At 41.7% G+C, this 20,430-nt stretch overlaps 1 protein-coding gene across 4 annotated transcripts in view; it reads right to left on the bottom strand.

The window, feature by feature from the left end:
• MBNL1 (muscleblind like splicing regulator 1) overlaps positions 1–20,430 on the bottom strand; it is a 200,187-nt gene that overhangs the window by 177,931 nt on the left and 1,826 nt on the right. The window lies entirely within an intron of this gene.

The raw sequence follows: 20,430 nt of genomic DNA, 5'->3' as shown, positions 1-20,430 counted from the left end.
GCGCGCGGCGCCGGCGGCAAAGCGCAGCTCCCCGCCCGCGCCCTCGCCCTCGCCCTCGCCCGCCGCCGCCGCCGCCTCGCCGCGCAGGGTCCGCGGGGGTGGCCGCAGCCCCTCGGGGTCGGCGCGGCGCGAAAGGAAGCGGGGGCCGGCGCCGGCCGGGCGCATCCCCGCGCCGCGCGGTGGTATCGTCCATCCCGTACGTTCAGCACTGTACCCCGAGGCACGGTGCGAACGGACGCGCCCCTCCTGCGGCGTGCCGCTGCTGCCCGCGAGCCGGGCGGACAGGAGGCGGCGAGTGGACGGGGCCCGGGGAGCAGGCCGGCACGGGTGGCCTGAAGGGGAGACCAGATCGGGAGAGAGCAGCGGGATCGCACGGGGCTACTGCGCCTTACAATGCGCCACACGGTTTTTGAACCTGGACGGCCCACAGGCGGGAAAGACACCTGCAGGACTGCCAGTGTGTGTGTCTCTCTCAAGTAGCAGGGTGTCCACGGTTTTGAAATTCCGTAGTAAAACTGATTGTCACACAAGCACAAACACAGACCAGCTTCCCATCTAGTTTGTAAATAATACGTGGCATGTAAAATCTCCTTTCCTTCCAACTCGGCATTCTATGATTTATAGAAAGCAAGGCCCCTTCTTCAAAAACAGCATCTCATTTTCTGAAATACTGGAATGTTCCAAGGCAAATAAATCATATTATTGCCGGAGCAAAAGAAACCACAGCCCCAAATCCTAATAGACCGGGTGTTATAAGATGTAACTTGGCTTCACTTTGAATGGAAAGAATCCTGGACTAACGTGATGTGATAAAGTTTTGAAGATTTGGGGATAGAATTTCCTTTGGATTTAAGGAATTTGGGTAATTCGTTCAATGATGATCCTAATTAGGAACAATTGGTTCCATGTTTTGAACAGAATATTGGACAAAACGTTGGATATGGTGTGATGATCTTCCTACAGCTTTGTTGTGTTCAAGAGGGTGGGACCGACTTAAAGAGAAGATGAAAAAACATCGTGAAAGGTGCGAAAGTACAGAAATACTGCCAGAGGCGTTGATAACAGACTTGAGTTCCTGACCCTTGGCTAGACCCACAAAACACTGAGCTAACAATGTGCACTGCTCCCCTCCAGAACTTATACATAAATTAATTAAATGGTGCCACTTCTCAGTGTTAATCATTAAAAAGTACCCAAGCGCACACACAGTTGAAGCAAAGTGAAAGGACACTGATCCTTCCTCAGAGAACAGGAGTGGGCGTTCTCTATCTGCCAATTAGTAGCTACCCCAAGCTATGGGGACTTCCTTGCTTCTAATTCAGCATTCATTTCAACGACTGTATCGACTGCATGGAGTGCCTGCTATGCCAGAGATGCAAGAATGGATAAGACAGAGCCCCTACCCTTAAGGCCAATGCCTCTACTAGGGAAGAGACAAATAAAACAATTAGTCCTGCCTAAGGGATAAATGCTAAAACGGTGGAGGCAAGCCCAAGGGGGCCCTGAGGAAAATCAGGGAAGGCTTCCTGGAGGAGTTATTTCAATGAGTGCTTGAAAGGTGTGTAGAAATTAGCAAGTTGGAAAGGGAGTTGAGTGCAGGTGGAGTGGAGAAAGGAGCGTGGCAAGTAGGAGGGCCGCCACTCTGCGTGTGAGAGGTGGGGGATGGAGAAGTGTAGGGAGTGGCAGGCAGGAGATGAGCTGAGAGTAGGTCTGTGTTAGTCCAGAGTCTCAACTTTACTCTGAAAAGTGTGATGAACTTGACGAATTTACACAGCAAAGGGATCGGTGGAGTCTGGACTTGTATTCAGAAAGACCCTGTGGCAGCAGCCTGAGGGCGACCGGCAGTGTGGGGTGGAGGCCCGCAGAAGAAGGGTGAATGGGTGTGGACAGACTGGAAGCATGACTCATGGGGGAATGAGGAAGGGAGGAGCCTTGGGAGACTCCAGAGTCCCTGGCTGAACCTACTGGATTGTTTGCTACTTGCCTTTTAATTTCTTCAGTTTGCCTCCCCTTCTCCATGACGATGGACCATGACTTCTGAGCGGGGCCACCTGTGCATCTGCTAGCAGGTTGGTGCCTAGTGGCTTCCATGCCCTCTCAGGGTCCAATGAGCCGAACCGAACTGCTCAGGTCTAATCCCGGTCGTAGGAATTTATTTTCAATTGTTCTCAGACCCTCGCAGACTTCTGAGTTAGAGCTTTGGAGTTCTTTTCTCTTGTGAGTTAGAAAATTCACTATTTGGAGCAACATGGTGAAAAACAGGACTTTGAACCTGTGTATGGTGCAAGAGGGGAAATTATTTTTCCACTTTCGCACTGGAGGAGGGGGCGAGTTCTGGGAACAAAAGAGAAATTGAAACTGAGACAAATTTTCTGCTCCACTGAACAGAATACAAAGAAATCCGGGAAAGACACTTGAGTATTAGAAACAGTGGAATAAACATCCTAATAAATCGCAAAGAAGAGGGAAAAATGTTATTTTGCATTAGATAAAGGAAAAAAGGATGGCTAAGAAAACATATGAAACAATGGTCAACCTAGGACATAAAAATGAGCCAAAATAAATGGTCATATAAAAATTCACTGCCACTGGTTTAGCTTAACTTACTATTATTGATAATATTGTAATGTGAATAATGACATTTAAAATTTTGAAGCACTGTAACAAACATGAGATCATATGTTAAAACTATTGAATCATGTCACCAGCTTACAACTACTGGTGGCATTCTAATCACATTTCAAATTGTGGAAATTATTTAAAAATCATTATAATAAGAAAAGTAAACAGTTCCTCCCTTAGAATGCCAGTGCTATCCCCTCGGTGCCAGGAGAGCATTGTGGCTTCTCCGACTCGTGTGAAGGGCACCTGTAGTCCACTGGTTCACCAGAGAGTGTATCCGTAAGCATAAAAAGAAGGTCATTTGTGGGTGGAGAGGGAAATTATGGAAAACAATTTCAGATGAAATAAAAGTCCACTTTCAGATAAGCAAAGAATGTTCTCTGCAGGTCCCTGAAATATTTCAAACCATTCCCGTCTTAATTATGCCAGTGAATCCCAATAGAAATACACTTAAGGAATATGGTTTTTAGAGATAATAGCAGTTGCCTGCTTTAGCAATAAGGCAGATAAAGGAAATGATAGCATTTATCTTTTTCACTCAAATGGGACTCTTTAAGGCACCTGTGAAAGCGTGTGAGCGTGTGTGTGAATTGTGAGTGTCTTTGTCGTTCTACACGCTACATTTATAGCTCAATAAGCTCTTACTGCCTAACAGATGTAATTTTCCTTTTCTGGATAAAAAAAAATTATCTAAATGAAAATATCCCAAGAAGGTATGCTCTTTAAAAATCAAAATATGAAAAGGTCTTAAATTGCTGACTTAGGAATGCTTCCTTTATTATACCAGGATAGAAAGATCCATTGAAAGATGGTGTTCAAACCAAGATCCACATTCGGGTCCCTTGCACTCTAGTCCATGTTTAAATATAGATGGTTAAGAGAAGAAGCTGCTGGAAGGCAGTGAAGAGATGGAAACACTCTCCTTGTGTGGAAAATCCACTTTAAGCAGATGCTTTAGACGTATCTCCATTAACTTCCACAGCAGGGGAGGCGCCCTCCTCTCTAGCCTGGATTCAAACTTGTTCAAGTATCTGAATAAGTAAATATACTTGATAGAATTAAATGAATTTAGTTTACCTTCAAGGACCTTAGTATATTTCACATACCAATTAAGTTTTAAAAGTTATACCGAGTATTTAAATATAAATAATATATATATACTATCATATATTGTATGTATATAGCATATTATGTAATATATTTTATATATGTAAAATATATATACCACTTAATGTATAAATCATACAAGTGTGAAAATGTTATATAAAATCAATAAATTTGTGTTAAAATGTTCATTAAGATTTAAGCTGAGTTAAAATATTAACTTGATTCTGCATTTCTTCAATTAAGCTATTTTACTGAAAAGTTGAATCTAAATCTTCAATATAATTATTTTGGATCTGGCAGTAGGGAAATAGAAAGCAAATACATTTCGGAATTAAAAGTTTAGAACCACAGAATTGTAATGGGGGGTGGAACATCAGAGACCCTCCAGCCCTGCTCCCTTGTTAGCCCAGAGAACATCGGCACTGTGGCAGGGCAGAGCCTGCGTCAGTGTCTGCTGACTCTCTCAGGCCATTCGTTTTCACTGTTTTTCTTAAAAACACTGGGGCAACAAGAAGCTCTAATATAGGCGTAAGGGTTCCTCCAGCTTAATGTGAAGATTAGCCATATGAGAGTTCTTGTAGAGTTCTTTCTTCCTTCTTTCCTTTTTTATTCTTTTCTTATTTCCATTTTTCCATCCTTCCTTCCTTCTTTCCATACAAAAATACTTTTCACACAACGCCTCTATTCATTTCACAAACATTTACGGGGCATGGATCGTGCTAAGTCCCGTACCAGGGACTGCGGTGCAGAAGTGAACAGCAGAGCGCGATCACTTCCCTCAGGGAGTTTACAGTCGGCTGCAGGGAGACAGGCACCAAACAAGCAAAGAACAAATATAAAGAAAAAGATAAACAGAGGAGGCAACTTCAGGTGGAGACAAGTGCTATGAAGTAAAAGAAAGCCGGCTGAGGGACTGAGGTGTGTTTTTAACAGGACGGTCAGGGATCAAGGTGGTGGGAGAGAGGCAGAGTCTCCAGGAAGTCGGCTATCTGGGGGAAGACCATTCAAAGCAGTGGGAAGTGCAGGGCTAGAGTCTTGCTTCCTGAGCTCACGCCAGGGCTGGAAATCCAATGGCGAAGAAAAACCAACAGGACACCTAACCTGAAGGTCTTCATCAAATTAATCACATTCAAAATGCAAAGCTGCAATCAGTGGGGACCATTGAAGCGTTTGGTTGTACTTGAGGTGGGAGTGGAGGTGGGGTTGGCACAGGATCCAGCTTTGCCTTCACAGGTATAACGAGATCACTCTTGGCTGCTAATGGTCTCATCTCAGAAGAGAAGGCAGAAAGTGCATGAAGAGTGGGCCCTGGCCAGGAGGGCAGGGGCAGCCAACCGCCGAAGGCCTGGCGAAGAAAGTGGTTTGGTTGAAGACCCTTAGCTGTGAGATGGAGTAAACATTAGAATCTTACTTCTCAGAGCTGAAGAGAATCCCGCAGACAACGAGCTCCATGCCTTTGAGGAAGTGACATACGTGTGTGAGGAGGTGATGCGTTTCGTACTTAAAGTCAACACGGTAGAGAAAACTCAAAATTACTGAAGATAGAGTGCTCCTGTAAAAATCAGCAGTTATTCCAATTCCCAGAGATAGTCACTGGTAACATTACAGTTTCTTTCTTTCCGGGGTTTTCTTAACACATTTTTTATGTAGTTGATGTTGTACTATTTATGCAAATTTGTGTTTTATTTTTTTCCCACTTAACCTCATAATATAATTTTATACAACAAATGACATCCCCCATGTCATTCATTATCATCCTCGTTTATCACTTGAGGTAATGGAGACTGGAGATTAACCCTTGCCTGAAACCTCATAGCTCGTAATGGGCCAATTCTCCTGCCCCACAGTGTGGTGTCTCACAGCCTGGGTCCCACACCCAGAATTCATATGTCTAACGTGTAATTTATCTCTAAACACTCTACCTGGCATAGATACGTGTCTTCTCATAGGGACTATCATTAAGGAAAAGAAAATAGACAATAATGGTCCTTTTATAAATAAAAGTTAAAAATAAATATGAAACAGGTAGCCAGAAAGTTAAAGTGGCCATATTGCCTAGGCATGCTTATACTATATAATAGTTATATATTATAATATAATATAGTTACATGAATATCGTGAAACACTATCATCTTATAAAATTGTAGGTTGTGGCTTAGCTCAGAATCCCCTTGTAGTCTTTTAAAAATAGTATCCAGTAGGTCTTACAGTATCTAATAGGTCTTACAGTATAAATGTAACTTATAGTGTAACTATTTTATGTACTATGATTCAAACATTTCTACATGTTAACTCTGTCCATGTAGAGTAAAAGCTGATGAAAAATATAGCCACTGCCTTCTTTGTTCCTAAATGCAAAGAAAGTTTTGCAAATGCCAATAGCAAGGTTGAGTTTTCTCTTCCTAGCTGTCTGCTGTATCTGTCTACTCACTGCATGTTGGAAGTTCCTTCCTTCTGGCTTCTGTGATAGTCCGCATCCCTCTCTCCTTTCGCTCCGTTGTGTGAGGTCTCTCTCTCTGGATCTTTTCTTGGCCCCTCTTATTCCTTCTTCCCTCTCTGTTTCTTGAAATTACTCCAGACCATGTCTCGCAAGATGTCCTAAAGGGACTTCTGAATAGGAACAACTTTTGTCGCATTAATAAATGGCGGGAGCTTCGTATATGCACCTTTTTCTCTCTTCGCCTCTTTGCCGTGTCCAGCAGCGTGGGAACTCAGCAGTGCAGACACAAATTAATTCCAATATCTTAACGTAGGCCACAGTATGCTGGCTATTGCTCTTTAATTCATCTAACAAATATTTACTGAACACCAACTATGGACTATGTGCCAAGCGCCGTGATTGGCACTGAGGATATAGAAATTATTAAGACCTCTGCAAGGTGCTCACAGTCTAGTCTATTTGGTGGGGACAGACATGGGGAAAAACCCACATTTGGAAAAGAGTGTAGCAAATAAAACCATTCCATTAAATCCAACAAACCCTGAATGCTCACCATGTGCCCAGCAGATGGCAAGGAGGGTAGGGCTGGGCCCGGCCTTGCTCCTCGCTGACTCCCAAGCAGCTGGCAAAGGGTAACATTGCCTGGCACATATTAAGTGCTTCATGGCAGAAAGAAAGACAGAAAAGTCGTGAAGGGCCGAGCGACTTAGATCACGGTGAACGCTTCTTTTAACAAATCATTGCCCCAGCAGCATGGGGAGAAAGTTTGTTTTTCTTATTTTCATGCTGCCATTAGCCTACTAAGTGTGGATTCTAGTTCCCAGACCCTGGGGCTCCCAGACAGCTGGCTTCCTCAGCCTGCCCTCAGGGAATCCCAGGCTGGCCTTGCAACACTCCCCTCTCCCCTAGACCTTCAATAACAAAGCCTCAGCTAGGTGATAGGAGATTATCTGATTAAAGTCATTCGCACCAAGGGGAGAATGAGGCTTAATCCTTCACAAGTGTTTGCTTTGACAAAGGCTAGCTTGTTAACCCTAATAAACTGCTAATTGGTAGAACCAGGAGGGCTCTGGGGAAGGGTCCCTCCTTTCCACTTTCCCAGACTCCCCACCCTGACTTCCCCTTCTATTCCCCCCCCCCCCCCCCCCCGCCCTGACCCCCCTCAATAAAGGAAGAAGAGAAACTGTTGAATGCAGACATGTTAGAGACTCTAGTTACACACATTATCTCTTTGAGCCCTCACAAGAGGCGTATGAGATGGCATTTAGGAGCCCATCCTAGAAATAAGATGAAACTAGGGCAGTGGTTCTTGACTCTGGCTATACTTTGGATCAATAGAGTGCAACCTGGATGAATTTAATCAGAATTTCTGGGAGTGGCACCCAAGCATCAATATTTTTTTGTAAGTTCCTCAGATGATTGCTATGTGCAGCCAAGGTTTCCTACGGCTGAGCTAGAGTTTAGGAAATGAAATTATCCAGAATCAGTGACAGTCCATTGACCTGCCCCATTTTCTCCCTTTGGCAGGTAAAGTTTATTTGGCTCAATAGAAAGAGTATTCTCTACAGGAAGCTCTGTCTCAAACAGAGTTAAGTGTGGGTAAACTGATGCCCATAAGCTTCTAGGATGTGGGAGTCAGGATGAGTTGTCGGGAGCCAAGATGGTGGTGTCCCCTTGTCATGCACCTAGTTGGAATGCTGCCTCTTAGGCAACCAAAATATGTTTCGCTTTATACCAGGTGAGTATTACTGGCCTATGGTCTTAAAAACAAACTAGATGAACAGTCAAGCCCACACAGAGGATAATCCTACATATGCTCATAATGCTTAGGTTGCTATTTACGTAAAATTCTGTACCATTTCTTTCTAAGAAATTGTGATCATGAGTGCCCCTTGAGAATGACATCCGGGCCTCTGAGAGATGGAGTGTCCTGGGGCACGTGCTTTTGGATTTATTTGTATCAGACTATATAGTATATAGTATATAGTGTATACACACACACACACACACACACACACACACACATATCAAGTATATTTTTTGGAGATAAAAACTCTCCTGCAAATTTTAGTATATTTTATAAATTCATTCAACAAAGTAACATAGTTAAAACACAAATGCCAATAAGTTAATAGGGCATTTTTCATTTGAATCTCATTTGCAGGTAATGTGGGGATTTTTTTTTTTTTTGAGGAAGATTAGCCCTGAGCTGACATGTGCTGCCAATCCTCCTTTTTGCTGAGGAAGACTGGCCCTGAGCTAACATCCGTGCCCATCTTCCTCCACTTTGTATGTGGGACGCCTATCATGGCAATGGCTTGCCAAGCGGTGCCATGTCCGTGCCTGGGATCCAAACTGGCGAACCCTGGGCCGCTGAAGCGGAACGTGCGCACTTCACGGCTGCGCCACTGGGCCGGCCCTAGAATTCTTAATTTATGGCCTTTGTGAAGGTGCCATCAGTCCAAGTGCCCCTCCTGGCCACACCTGGGTGGATCTGAATGCCCGCATTTCTGCCCCAGGCTTAGCAATGAGTAACTGCTGACAGGACCTGGCCCCTTCTGGCCTCCCCAGTAATGAACGCATTTTTAGACAATTTTGAACATTCTTTTCCCTGTCCAAACTTTACCAGCTCATCAGTAACTGCTGCGTTTTCACTCTAAGTCTCTTTGGTCCCGTCCACAAATAGTTGCTGAGCACCTGACATAGTTCCAGCCCTTCCTAGAATCCGAGACTATAGGATGGGTGAAACTAGGTCTCAAGCCTCTTGAAACATACAACCCAGCAGGAACAATAGATATGAAAGAGTAAATAATTATAACCCGCTAAGTAAATAATACAAATTTGCAAAGTGTAATGAAAGAGAAGAGCGAGAGTGTGAGCAGGTGAATCTGAACTCAAAGATAGACAGTTATCATCATTTTTACGATCTCCCCTTTTCTTCATAGAATTCAAGTGTCTGGAATTAGAGCCACGGGGGAGCCCTCACAGTACGCAGGGCACACCTCCACACTGCCCGAATTCCTCCTCTTTCGTAACACAGGATTCTATTACTGGCTGCGTGAATGGGTGAGTTTATTTCTGTAAGACGCCGCATGTCCAGCACACAGCCCCAGAGGCAGAGAGTGAAGAGCTCTGTGACTGATCGTTCCTAATCCACCCGTGCTCTATTCTTTGCTATTTACTTTCATTCATTTCCTGGGTTTAATCTTGTATGACTGTGACATCTAGAGACAAAGCCAGCTTCTCTCTTGTACTTTCGGAGAGTATAGCTTGTCAGCTTTTGAATTAATATACGAAAATCCAATTGTATTATCTTCTGTTTTGTGAAAGTTAAAGGCTCTTTTTTATCTTTGTTCCTGGATGTAAGATTTTTTTTTTCCTCTTCCTGGATATAAAAAGATAATATGTGCTTATTTTAAATAATGTATCAAGTGGCTTTAATAGGAGTTTATTGATTCTGTTCAGGTGCCATTGTAAAGATGTTTATGCGCATTATTCGAGACAAGCAGAGGGGCGGTAGTCTGTAACTCCTACCCACATGCTTACTCCTGCACAGTCTCTTCCTGCTGCAGCTGCACGACTCCCACGTTCCTGAAAAGCACTTTCCCACCTGTCATTTAGTCTTTACACTTAAGTAAAGAAAAAGCTAACTATATAAAAGAGGCTGGCCACTCCAGGCCTCTCTGCTCAGGAAGGCGTTCTCTCTAAAGATAGTCTAAATTACATTCTTAGCCAGCACAGTTTTCCCTTGGGGAGGACTTTGAAATCTGTTGATTCGTACAAAGTTCTGGTAGGTCTCTCTTGGAAGATAGCTGTAAACGGTTTGCCAGGGTCCCTAAATCCTGAGAACTCTACATGGGCCCTGGGAGGTGTCCACTTTGTTAGGTTAGACTTCAACTTATAAAAAACGGCATATTTGACACCAAATATCCAATTTCTATGAAGCAGCCAAAATTAATTATTTGGAAAAGAGAGTGCACGGATGATTCTTGGCACAATCTTGGATATCTTCCTCACCGTGCTGGAAGAAGGAGCCAACTGAAGTAAACCTATTTCCTCTGTGACTAAAGTGCTGGGTGACTAAAGGGAAAACACTGTCTACTGTGGGGCTATTGGCAGCAGGTATACACAGGCCACAGAGGACACATGCTCCAGTTTCCACAGGCAAGAGTCACGGCTGCTGCCGCCTGGCTCTCCTGCCCAGGTTGTGTCTGCTCTCGGCAACAGGGCGTTCCCTCCTCCCACACCAACTTGGAGCAGCGCCCTGAGTGTGCACCACACTTTTGAGAAGAATGAGGGAGTGTTATTTCAGAGGCTGTTGTTCTGCCCATGGCCTTGGCCCCTGTGAAATGAAGACAGTCTTTGGAGTCCGTTCTTAGGCAGAAGCTTCTGGACAATCTCTCCAAGTCTCACTTTCCTGGGAATTTAAAACATCTACCTCATAGAATCGCAATGATGAAGGACTATGTAAGAATGAACCTAACCTAGCTCAGGCCTTTGATAAAGTACGGCTGTTGTTAGTATTTAAAATGGATAATTATGAGCTTAAAAATCTGGAATATTTTTTAAATAAGCTCATGTTAAACTTCAGGTCTCTTCAAAATATGAGGATCAAAATCAAATTACAACTATGAGAAATTTACAGCTACTTTTCACAAGGTAAAAGACAGAACCTCCTACAGTTTTTTGAACAGACAGGTAGGATGTAATTAAAAGGGAATCCCAAGTGTTCCCTGGAATGATAAACAGGCCCTTTAGAAACATGGCTCTTAATGGGCCAGCACAGCTTTCTTATGTGCAACTTTCCCCACCCTCTTTACAAGGAAAGACACGGGAGGGACAAGCCCAGCCAAGCCCGTCATCTACCACTTTAAAGAGGGTATGTGATGCACAGTTGCATGGAAACCATCTCCTCTGGAGCCATATGTGAATTTTTTCTTTTTTCTTTTTTTTTTTTTTTACCCAGTCAAAGCAGTTGCCACAGGATAAAATTTAGTCGTCTCCTTGCTTTTTTTAAGTAACACAACTCAGTGCCTCGCAGACATAGCTTCCCTCTTCTTAGCTTTTACTCCTACCTCCCTGAAAAGTGTTCTCAACTCCATCAGAACAAACATGCTTGGACTCTAAGAGGAGAAAGTAATGATTATGTGTTGCTAAGTACTATTTAGTACAAACACTTGGGCCACAGGAATGACGACATCACCCAGAGAACAGAACGGGGAACATTTACTCATCTGAAAGAGATTCTTTTCCAACCTGATGGGCTACCAACCAGAGGAACACAGCCAAATAAGGCAGGAGGAGAGACTACTTGGCTCTGAAGGAGGCATCTTTAGCATCCAGTTCTGGAGGGCCAGCGCCAGCCCAAGTCCAGTAAATAGAGTCATGCCCCAAGCCCACATGGGCTTTCTACACTCTTCTTCTGAACCCAGTTCACGTCAGAAAGTGTGTGCTTCTCTTAGTGAAGAAAATCTGCTACTGCACACGCTCAGTAGATCTGCTTCTTGGTTAATGTGCCCACCGATGGAAAACAGCAGGTCAGAGAGCAGCTTCACGTTTCTGGAGTGTTCTCTTATGTTCACTCATTGCAGATATTCATGCATCTGTTCTCTCACACACATGCACTTGGAAATGGCACACCATCTTACACTTTGCAATAATCCGATAATACGGTGAGTCATCATACTCACATATTTATGTGATAGGAGGGACTGCATTGGTCACATAGCACACAAGTCATCTGGACTGATCCGCACTTCCCAATACCAGTAGCATAATGGTTTTCCATTTGAGTGTTGTCAGGAGCACTCAAAAGTTAGCTTCTAGCTCCTATGGTATCATGACTGCCTGCCTTGAAGAAATCCTGATTGTGTTTCTCTCCGCCCCACCCGCTGTCATCCTCCTAACACACATTCAGTTCGAGGCCACTAGTATATCTTCATTGTTAGTTCTTGACCCAAACCAGCAATAGAAGAAGCCATACTAGTTGTCATTAGCTTCTTAAGTATAGAGGGAGGACATCTGTTCTTGTGGTCCCTAACTAAAAGATCTTGAGTCCGTTTACCCAACAACAACAAAAGGAAGATGTCCTTTTCAGTAAGCTACTTATATTTCCTTCCCAAATTACACTCAACCTCCCAACTCCCCCCCCAAAAGTTGTGTGCAACTAACTCTGGGATTTAAAAGGTAATGACTGGGTCATTTAGATCTCTTGAGATGGTAAAAATAAAAATTTATAATTGTTGTCGAAAATGCAGAGTAAATTACTGCTACCATCAGAGGAACAGGCTGATGCTGTGAGGGTTCCTACCATCACTGGCACTGGGATTTGGCAAGAAAATACAAGGGAACATCTGTTGTTTCTGGAGATAGAGCACAGCCCCTTCTTTAGTCTTTTCTGCTTCATATCCACGCGGAAAACGGGGGTGCCTGAGGACCCCATTACCAGACATCTGTGTACCTATCTTCAATGGCCATGAATAGGGGCAATCATTCTACAGCAATTTCGGTGAAAAATCTTAAATTGACAAGTTTAAATAATATCTGAGCCCTTTTCACTTTCATCAAACCCACAAGTATTATGGAAATGAAAAGGCAAGAGAATGTAGTTGATCTCCGAAGGTAAACTCAGTTTATCTGAAATTTATCTAAAGATAATAACTTATCTCCTAAGAAAGCTTTTGATCTATGTGGCAATTCCTGCTTCTCTTCAAACAACAGTTTTTCCTGGCTTGTGTTAGACACAGATAATGACTGGGCCATTCACTGCACCTCCTCTCCCCAGTCCATGCATGTGCATGTCCTCGCAAATATTTACTCACAATGCACAACTCCTTTCCATGGCCAACAACCTGGGTGACTTGGGCCCTCCATCAGCCAAGCTCCTTAGCTCCGCCTCCCACGGCTGTCTGAGACCTGGGCTCCCCCTTTCTGCATCTCAGACATACTGGGCTCATTCCTGCCTCTGCACTTGCCCATCACTCTTCCTGGGCCCCTCTTCCCAGAGTAATGGTCAATATGGCCACTAGCATATCGCCATTTCAGGGAGGCCACCTCAGGAGGCCGGCCAGTAAAGCAGCATCCCTTCTCCTTTTTAAAAGTGTACTTGTTTACTGGTTTACTCTTTGTCTCTCCCCGCTAGACTGAGGTTCAACTCCGAGGGTAGAAACCTAGTCTTGCCCATCACTGTTTCCCCAGCATCTACAACAGTGCTCAATGCACAATGCTTGATATATGAATACATGAATAAATGCACTTCAAAATGGAAACAGAGGCTTCTCACAAGAATAAAATCCTCTCTTCACATAACCCACTTCCTGAGAAGAACCGCAAAGTCAAGGTCACAGAATACCTCCAATGGTAGGACCATAGAATAGAAAAGAAGTGGCTCGATATTACAGTTATGTAATGTTAAAATGTTTTTCCAGTTCTCCAAAATGTTCCAAAAGTTTATTATCCCAACTCGTTTCCACCTAATGAAAACTTCGATAGTTCAGCTTTAAAGTTGTTTCCTCTAAGGAGCCTTGTGCCATTACTGCACCCAGCAGTGTAACTCTCCATTATTTTGATGTCTCAGGTGACCCCTTATACTTTTTATATTGTGGCTGAAAATCCACTTCTTTTAATATTTCCCCTGCTAGGTTGTAAGATTTCTGAGTCAGGGGCTGTACCATATAATCTATAAATTTCCAACTGTATCCAAACAACGGCTTTGCCTACCTTGCTTCCCAATAAATAAGGAGTAGAGGCAGTTTAGTAACATGATAGAGATCCAGCATCAGTTCTATGACCATTATCAAGCTACCTCTCTCTCCAAACCTACTTTTTTTTTTTTTTCTGAAATCTGTAAAATGGGAACAATAAGACTTATTTCACGGGGTTGGTAAAATAGTTAATCATGTGAAGTATCTGACATACAATGGTATTTTAAAAATGACACTAAAAAATGCAATGGTACTAAAGTACAGTGGTACTGAAAGATATTAAAAATGTAATAATAAAGCTACCATGATCATCATCATCATTTAGGGCCTAATCATCTCAAGAATCAAGTCATATGTTTATAACCTTAAACTTGACATTTTGGGTGAACAAAAGAACCCGCAGTTTTCCTAGAATAGCTTTATAATCCGCTTCAAGACCAAAAATAGAACCAGGAAATAATTACAAAACAGTATGTGAACTATATGAAGCCAGCACAGGCAGATGGTTCATCAGGAAAGGATTCTGGAAGGAGATTGCTCTTCCATCTGGCTTGAGGAAAGCCATGAACCCTAAATGGCAAAGAAGAGCATTTTTCTGGGTGGCGAGTGCAGGGCAGAGGGGGCGAAGGCGGTGAGGCAAACAGTGCGAGTGCTTGCCCCTCAGGATTCTACGAGGTTGGCGGCAGCCTCCGTGAAGTCAGCTCTTGCTAGCTGCAAGGAGAAGAGCCAACACAGAAGGAAAGAGAACTTCTTGGTCTATTCGTTGTCTCCAGGGACCATTTTCTTGTTTCAGTTCCTCCCACTCAACGTTAACAGAAGTGTCCCCACCTGACAATTGCATGGCAGTTTAGAACCCTACCACAGCCAGGCCCTCCAGATGACCTTGGGGGGCAGCTGTTATTTTCTATGATGCCTGTTTTATTTGTACATGAGGCTCAGAAATGTTGAGGGCTTTTGCTTAATCATCTTTTGAGTACCTACTATATTCGAAGCACTGTTCTAGATTCCGAGGATGGAGCATGAACAAAATAGACCCAATCCCTGTCCTCATGGAACTTATGTTCTAATAGGAGGAACAGACAATCAATAATTGAATAGAGAAATAGAGATGAAAACTTTATGTAGTGTTAAGTGCTGTCACGAAAATTAAAATGGGGTAAAGAGTGATGGGATACGGGCACTCCATAAAATACATGGTTGGTCACAGAAGGCATCCTTTTGGAGGAACATTTGAGTGGAGAGCTGAGTAAAGAAGGATTGTGTCACAGTGACATGTGTGGGAAGAACATGCCGGGAAAAGAGAGGGAAGAGCCTGTGCAAAGTCCCTGAGTCAGGAATGTGGTTAGGATACCCTAGGGGCAAGAGGAGGAGTGGAGCCAGAGCGTGGAGAACGCAGGGATGAGACGTTGGACAGGAGAGAGGAGATGCAGGCGGAGGCCAACAATATGAGCTACTGTAGGAGCTTGGGTTTTGTTCCAATGAAAATGGGAAATCATTGAAGAATTTTGAGCAGGGAGTCACATGATTTGATTTATATTTTAAAATATCATGTTGGCAAGGCTGCCAGAGTGGAAAAAGAAAAATTTCTCAGGAGGCTACAATCAGAACAGAGATGTCTAGAACAGAGATGACAGTGTCTCACACTGTGCTCAAGATGGTGGAGGGGCGAGCCTGGTCAGAGTTGGGATATATTTTGGAAAAATATATTGACAGAATTGCTGATAAGTAGGATGTGGGTGAGGGAAAAAAAGAAATCAGTGATGCTTTTGACCTAGGTAACTGGGTGTAAGATGGCGCCATGTACTGACCAGAGAAGATTGGGGATGGAGCAAAGAAGTGCAGGCATTGAGGAGTTTTATTCTGGACATGTTGAGTTTGAAATGCCTGTTGACATCTGGGTGAAGAGGTTTAATGATCACTTTGAGATATGACTCCGGAAGTTGACATTAAGTTAAGGAGGTACAGATTTTTTTTTAAATGTAAAGTTTATGGGACTAGATATCTGGAGAGAGAAAAGAAATAACTTATCCAAGACCCACACTCAGAAAGTGACAGAATGGAAACTGAAAATGAATCTTTTGACACCGATCCACTTTCTCTTGCTACCACAAATATTAAAATATATTCATAATTCTGAGTACTAGACTAGAATATGGGGATATGCTGAGGCAAGAACATTCTAGAATCATTTATATAAAAGGGTGAGACTTTCTCCCAGTGCTGATGGACTACAAATTCATGGTTGCTTCTTTTTTATCTAATTATTTTTCTGTAAATGTGATAATGTATGCACATTTAACTTAAAAACAAAACCCTCTGGAATAATAAATTCATAAGATTGACCAAGTGCCACAGATATCTACTTTCTTCCCTGAAATTGTCACTTTCTGGAATACCCAAGAGGATAAATGACTTAATGTAGATTGAATAGAACAGAAACAAAGGTAGAAGTTGAACCAATAACTCAAACAAGTATTTCTGAATTGTATCATCATGTTTGAATTAGGATGTAATAGGATTTTAAATACAAATGGCTGGGGCAAGTAGCCCTTGATCTTCATGGCTTAGAGGGGAAAAAAAAGATTAAAAGTAAATCAATTCAAAAAATAAAATTAAACCAATAGGAATGCAAAGGGGAAAAATCCTAAAGCTGGAAACAAACTGAAACAAATGAACTTAATTGTACTTGAAATGAATGCTATGATACCTTTGAATGGAAAGAGAGAAGAAGGAGAGATGACGGAAGTGGGCGAGAAGAAGAAAGGAAGGAAGGACGGAAGAAGGGAGAATTCATCCAAGTACCTCACAGAGTATTTGGTGGGCTATGGGGGTGTGGGGGAAGAAGTGCACACAAAGCCTGCATTCTTTTTGAGTAGATTTGTTTATTGTAATGGTTTGGGTGAAGCAATTCAGAAATTATTTTAGATGTATTATAGAATTGAGCAAATGAGTAAGCATGTTGCTGTTGTTAGGACCCAGGGCTCACACTATGGAAGAAGGAGAACTCAAATATGGAACAGGGGAGGGCAGGAAAGAACCCTGTGGGGATGGATTGGAGTTGGAGGTATCAGATGAACTCATGATGTCCAAAATATATGTGTATGTATATAGATGTTTTTATGTATGCATGCATATGCATTTGTGTAGGCATATTTGTATGTTTGTCTCTCTATGTGTGTAGATGCAGTGATATATTCCCGCTGAAAGAGTCAAGAAGCAAAAATACTCCAGTGGCAGTGAGTATGCCTAACACCAGATCTTAGCCTCTGAGACCATTCCCCACCTTTAAAAGACATGAGAAATGAATGATTCCAGGGGTAGGACAGGCTAGGTACCAAATCAGCCTAGAACATCTTTTTATGCCGGAAAGTAAGAAAGTGCTCACTAATATGGTGCGGGCGTGCCACAAAGACGTAGAAGCCAGAATGAATGAAGGGGCTCCATTGCCAAATGTGGACAATTTGAGCACCAAAGTAATTAAGGCAGTAACAAATTATAAACCATGAAAAGACAGGAATTCAGGGGTTCATACCAGTAATAGATAGGTACATAAAGTAATAATTAAATAAATGGGAGAGTAAGGAGTTCTTCTGCTTACAGTAGGATGCAAAAGACTGACACAAATATGCAGGGAGAGCTGAAACTGGAAAATCATCAATTAGTAACCATTATAGTAAAGATTGCACCAGGTTAGAACATCAATTAATACTAAACCCAAGGGGAAATTTTTCACGAGGAGCCATTATTATAAAATGGAGAAATCAGGCAACACCTTCACTAGGCAACCAAAATTAACATCACCAATTTAGGACTGATGAGCACCGTTTGCCCCCAGATGCGATAGCGTGAGAGGAGCAACATCACCTCTGCAGTGTTCTAGCAGACAATGCATAACCACAATCTAATCACAAGGAAATGGCACACAAATACAAAATGAGGAACGCTCTGTTAAAAAGAAAAAAGAGTTGGTGGATAAACTGTGTTCTTTAAAATTTTCCATTTCATAAAAGACAAAGAAATCATGCAGAAACGTTCCAGATTAAGGGAGGCTAAAGAGACATTGGAACTAAATGTGATACTTGACCCTAGACTGGATCCTTTACTAAAGGGAAAAATATTAGAAAGGGTATTATTAACTAAGTAGCAAAATTGGAATATGGACAAATATGAGATAACAGTATTGTATCTATGTAAATTTATGAAGCAGATAATTGCATGTAACTGTTACATAAGAGACTACCTCTATTTTTAGTAATTACACACTGAAGAAAAGGGCCATGTGGTTCGTAACTTACCCTCAAGCGGTTCAGAAAAAACAACCATGGAGAGACAGAGAAAGATTGAGGGCAAATCACAAAGCAGATGGGGTAGAACATTAAGACTAGGCAAATCTGGGAGTTCATTACATTTCTACAACTTTTTTGAGCTTGGAATTATTTCTAAATTAAAAAATTTAAAAAGTAAATGAAGTATAACCAACGCTTCTAGTGAGCATTGCCATTGTGATCTTATTTTACTCAGAAAGCAGCCAACTTGCATCGAGAATATTTCTGCCTCTCCTCTGATTCAGATCTGCTCACCAGCACAGGAAAAGAATAAAAGCATCTGCTTAAATTTTTTCTTGTGAAAAGTGAAAATAAATGGAACTATGGTATATTTAAAAATTCTACTAATTTTTATTTTTTTAGAATCAGAACAAACTGGTGATGTTTTTCAAGATCATATTACTACTTACATTGTTTGCAAAGTAAGAAGAATTTTGAGAATGTGATAACCACTACCTACACAAAAAATTAAAAGCTTTTCATGAAATATCTGTAAAGTAGAATAATAAGGACCTGTGACATTTCATACTAGTTCATGGAGAAACACTGCTTTCCATGGTTCCAGTATTAAGGAATGGTTTTAAAGCCATTTTTCTTTACATTTGGATTTAAAAATACAAATTTAGTATTTTCCTCAATAATACTGAAAAATTAAAACCTGTGTTCTATACATGCATAGAATAATCAAAAAAACAAAGCTGGAAGGAATTTGGAAAACATCAAATCTAAGTGCCTAATTTTAGTTCACGTAAAATAATAAAAAATATCAATGATGTCAGGTATGTGTTGGAAGTACAACAATAATTCTCAAACAACAAATAATTTGCATTTTAAGGATTTAAAAAATTAGGAAACTGTTCTTGTTTTTTACAATGCATCTGTGTAAATTAAACTGCATTTAATGTATCTTTTTTAATGGAAATATTCAGAAGTGTAAAAGGACTTGCCTTATTCTTTGTATATGCAGAAGTGATTTCTTGTGGGGAAATGAGATACACATTCTATCCTACAGAGCACATGCACGGCCACAGTGCATACTTTTGTGAATGCAATAATTTCCCCACTTCTTTAGCACATCTTTTTATTAATATAATAAATATGAATATGCTATATGTGGCACTTAGTTAGAAGTCACATCCATTAAAAATAAATAAAAGGTCAACAGATATAGTTAGATACACATTTGCTTTTAAAAGGCTGGAAGATGCACATTTACTAGACTTAGAGGATTTTTGTTTCTGAATTCAAAACATGCCATTCCTCTTAGTCTGCACCGAAACCATAATCTTTCTTTTAGGCAACAAACTTTCTTGTCTTTATTTTTGGAAATGGGAAAATGTCTGAAAGAAGAGAAAACAAAACAAACCAACAAAGGTGTCAATGTTTCAAAGTTCTTTTGGAAGTCCAGTCATTTGTGTCAAAAACAAATAGCATCATTGTCTCTAAGTAAAATTATTATTTGAAAGGTGATGTATTTGCCAGGGTGGGATGAGCACTCTCTCTATAATTCTCTTCCACAGGTGGGCTGCTTTGGGAAGTTCGTCCCGTGACAGAGGAGAGGGAGACACCCACTAACCTGAGAGATCAGCTGGATCAGCCCTGGATATCAACAGTCGGCAGACCCCCAGCTGGATCACCCACACGTCACAGAGCCAGCCGCGTCTCAGTAAGACGGGTATAAAGTTTCACAATGCAATGCAGCAGTCATCCACTTTCAACTTTTATTAGACTCGATGAAAATTTATGTCTTAGGTAGTGTGTCACATGAACGTAATCTTAATGAAACAGTAAAATATATGTCTATATTTCAAAAGTCAAAATTTATCTTTTCCAGCAATAAATTATTACAACATTATGTCTAATTTTACTTAAAAAGCGTGGATTTGGGGGCAGGCTCTAAATGCTTTTTCTTATGACAGCATGTGAAATAAAAAGCATGGGCAATGTGTCCTGCTGTTCTAATGATGACAAGAATATTCTCTTCAACGATCTGTGTGTCTCACGGAAACTCAGTCAGATAAGCACTAATTTTTTTCTGTAGATATAATTTTCTCAAAGACAGAACAAATCCTAAAATTATTTTCCATAATCTAGAACCAGTTTGTTCGCTCAGAGATTTTAGTAATTCTCAGCAACAACAACATCAACACATCTGTCTTGTCAGCAAGATAGCATTCCCTCTGCTTCTCTGGCCTTTGTTTGCCATTCTGAATTACAGGACTGATCAATTTAG

This window comes from Equus caballus, chromosome 16 (genome assembly GCF_041296265.1).
Source record: "Equus caballus isolate H_3958 breed thoroughbred chromosome 16, TB-T2T, whole genome shotgun sequence".
NCBI classification, from domain to species: Eukaryota; Metazoa; Chordata; class Mammalia; order Perissodactyla; family Equidae; genus Equus; species Equus caballus.
This window is presented reverse-complemented; position numbering and strand designations above follow the sequence as displayed.